We start from the raw sequence: 3,471 nt of genomic DNA on the forward strand, positions 1-3,471 counted from the left end.
TTCTGCTAGGCTGGGCAAGAGCGAGAGAATGCCTCTGAGATCAGGAAGGAGCGATGGGCAAGGGAGCCAAGAATGGTAGAAAACAGATGACAAACTTCACATGTTGGGGGGTTTCATATATAACCATACTAGGGGCCACCTTGTCAATTAAGACATTAGATGGCTATAAGCTAAAAACTGAAACTAACTGTATGTGTGTGTTTTATACAACCATTGTTGTGATAAGTAAAATAAGCCCAAAGGAAATTAAAAAGAGAGAGAGAAGACTGTTGCTTTCTGCTTCTGCACCTGCACCTGCTACAAAAGGACCTACCTTAATACATATTTCCTTGCTCCAAGGATATGTCCCATTCATCATTCACTGGAGAGGTTTAAAGTAATGAGATAGTTCCTACATCTGAAACCAAAATTGTAACAGGATTGATCTCTCTCCCTCTTCATAAGACACACAGAGCCCTCCTTGCCCAGAGGCACAGTCCTTGTCCTTTAACCCCATGGCCAGGAGCTGGGGGAGGAGAGGGGTTACTGAAAGATCTGGGATGGAGGACAGCAAGAGAGTTCTCTCTCTCTCTCTCTCTCTCTCTCTCTCTCTCTCTCACACACACACACACACACACAGGCTTCTTCTTGGCTTGTCCACTCAAAAGCCATTTTTCACATTTTGAAAATAGAGATCATTTTTAGCCTGGGTCCATCTGGTTTCTCAAATAGCCTGTCTCTTTGATAAATAACATAAATTAAATTAGACAAGACAAACAAATAGGTTTTTTGCTTCCCTCCCACCCACCCTGCTTCTCCACCTCTGCCCCCCCCTTTCAGGAAAGAAACAAAAGCAAATATAATTCAGCAAGTGCCTCCAGTCCCCCCAGGACCCGTTGCAGCAGGGAGCGAGAGTGATGATTAGGAACGTGTCTGCAATGTTAACCTTTAACACCAACTGTGGGCCGCGGCTGGCCCCATGCCTTTTAAACTCCTTTTAATTTCCTCTCCCATGAACCAGTGCTGCTAACAAGGCCAGCAGGTTAAGAGCTCTCTGGTTTTCTATAGCCCCTATTACCCAAAGATTGCGAGATCCTTCAGTGCAGAACTACCCTTTATGCAAGCAGCTAAACTAAAGCATTACTAGAAGAAGAAAGAGCTACTACAGGAATCTCTGGTGGTGCAGCAGCTCTGGGCTAGCCTCCGCCTACTCCAAGTGGGTCCCATCATCTCAACATAAAGGTAACTTTCATTTTTAAACGGAAGAGACAAAATTTGTGGATTATGAACCTACCCATGCTTCCTAGCCAAATGAAAATGGAACTGTTTGTGCAGAGAAAGTGAACCCTTCACTATTAAATGCTTAGGACAAGCAATGGGAACTGCAGGACTTCACTGCCTTGCTTGCCAACTCCCCAAGGGCACTTAGCTAGCTGCTATTACTGCTGGAACTGTTGTTGTTTAGTCGTTTAGTTGTGTCCAACTCTTTGTGACCCCATGGACCAGAGCATGCCAGGAACTCCTGTCTTCCACTGCCTCCCGCAGTTCATAGCTTTGAGAACACTGTGCGACCATCTCGTCCTCTGTCGCCCCCTTCTCCTTGTGCCCCCCATCTTTCCCAACATTAGGGTCTTTTCCAGGGAATCTTCTCTTCTCATGAGGTGGCCTAAGTATTGGAGCCTCAGCTTCACGATCTGTCCTTCCAGTGTGCACTCAGGGCTAATTTTTGTAAGAATGGATAGGTTTGATCTTCTTGCAGTCCATGGGACTCTCAAGAGTCTCCTCCAGCACCATAATTCAAAGCATCAATTCTTCAGCGATCAGCCTTGTTTATGGTCCAGCTCTCACTTCCATACATCACTACTGGGAAAACCATAGTTTTAACTATGCGGACCTTTGTTGGCAAGCTGATGTCTCTGCTTTTTAATATGCTGTCTAGGTTTGTCATTGCTTTTCTCCCAAGAAGCAGGCGTCTTTTAATTTCGTGGCTGCTGTCACCATCTGCAGTGATCATTGAGCCCAAGAAAGTAAAATCTCTCACTGCCTCCATTTCCCCCCCTTCTATTTGCCAGGAGGTTATGGGCCCAGTGGCCATGATCTTTGTTTTTTTGATGTTGAGCTTCAGACCATATTTTGCGCTCTCCTCTTTCACCCTCATTAAAAGGTTCTTTAATTCCTCCTCATTTTCTGCCATCAAGGTTGTGTCATCTGCATATCTGAGGCTGCTGGAAATAGGGTGCTGGAATAGATGCCCCACTTGGGCGCAGTTGAGTCATTTTTTTTATTCTGGACTTCAGTGCTTTTAGCAAGGTATAGTCAGTATCAAACAACATAAGGCTCAGTGCCTACCAATCCAGCGCCATCCCCAACCTGGTGCCCTCTGGGCAAGGGCCACAGCTCAGGGGTAGAGTGCCTGCTTGCAAGCAGAAGACCTCAAGTTCAATCTCCAGGTAGGGTTGGGAGAGTTTCCTACCTGAAATCCTGCAGAGCCACTGCTGTGCAGTGTAGACAGCACTGAGATAGCTGGGCCAGTGGTATAAGGGAGCTTCCTATGTTCCTGTCTGGAGGCAGCCTTAGGTTTGTCTGCAAGCAGATGGGGGGGGGGTGTTTTACCTGTGAACTCCTGGCACCTAGGAGTAGCAGGTGACGATCTCAAAGGATCATCTCATGCCTCTAAAGACAAGGACTAATATCTTAATTGTCTTGTGCGAAATATACTTCCTTTTTAAATAAAGACATGCCACAGCTCAGGCCAACATAGGGCCCTGCCATCTGCCTTTAAAGGTAGCCTTGAGGTATAAATCTCAAAGTGCAGGGACATGTTCCAGTTGCTCAGCAGTGAAGCAAAGGCATTCTGTAGATGCTCAGCATTACTTTGCTCTGTTTTATGAAACATCTTAGGCTTTCTTTTAAAAGGGGGCCTAGCAACGTGTCTTTTTGTAGCCAAAGGAGTGAGCCAAAGAGAGAGATTTCAACTCGCCCCCAAAACAGGATACAAATTGTGGTTTTCTTGGTGCAAAAGAAAGAAAAGTTTTTTAGTATCACAGAGCTTTGGAGAAGAGCAGCTTGCCAGGGCTCAATAGCTGCAGCTTTCTACTAGGAGAAGTCATTTAATAGAAGAAAGCCCTTTACCTACTTTCTCATTCCTTAGACCTGACCAAATAGCTCTTGTTTCTGAACAGTGCCCTCAGGTGGCTGAAAACATAACCAGAAAAAGAAGGCTGAGGAAAAATAGAGATGAACTCCATTGAGGGTGGAGAATTACATGCATGCTCTAAAACTGTGCCTGAAGCTGTGACATGTACCCATCTTGCTAAAGCTAAGCAGGCCATGTACACCCACCTCTGGAGGAAAGGTGGGAGATATATGTAATAAAATAAAGTTATCAATATAAATGTATAATTTTAACAAAAGGCAGTTTTTAAGAGAAAGTATTTTGATTCCCTGAGAAACAGGCTAAATAGTTTCCTATGGAATCTATAGATTAGGCAG

The sequence above is a fragment of the Podarcis cretensis genome, assembly GCF_951804945.1.
Source record: "Podarcis cretensis genome assembly, chromosome: 8".
NCBI classification, from domain to species: domain Eukaryota; kingdom Metazoa; phylum Chordata; class Lepidosauria; order Squamata; family Lacertidae; genus Podarcis; species Podarcis cretensis.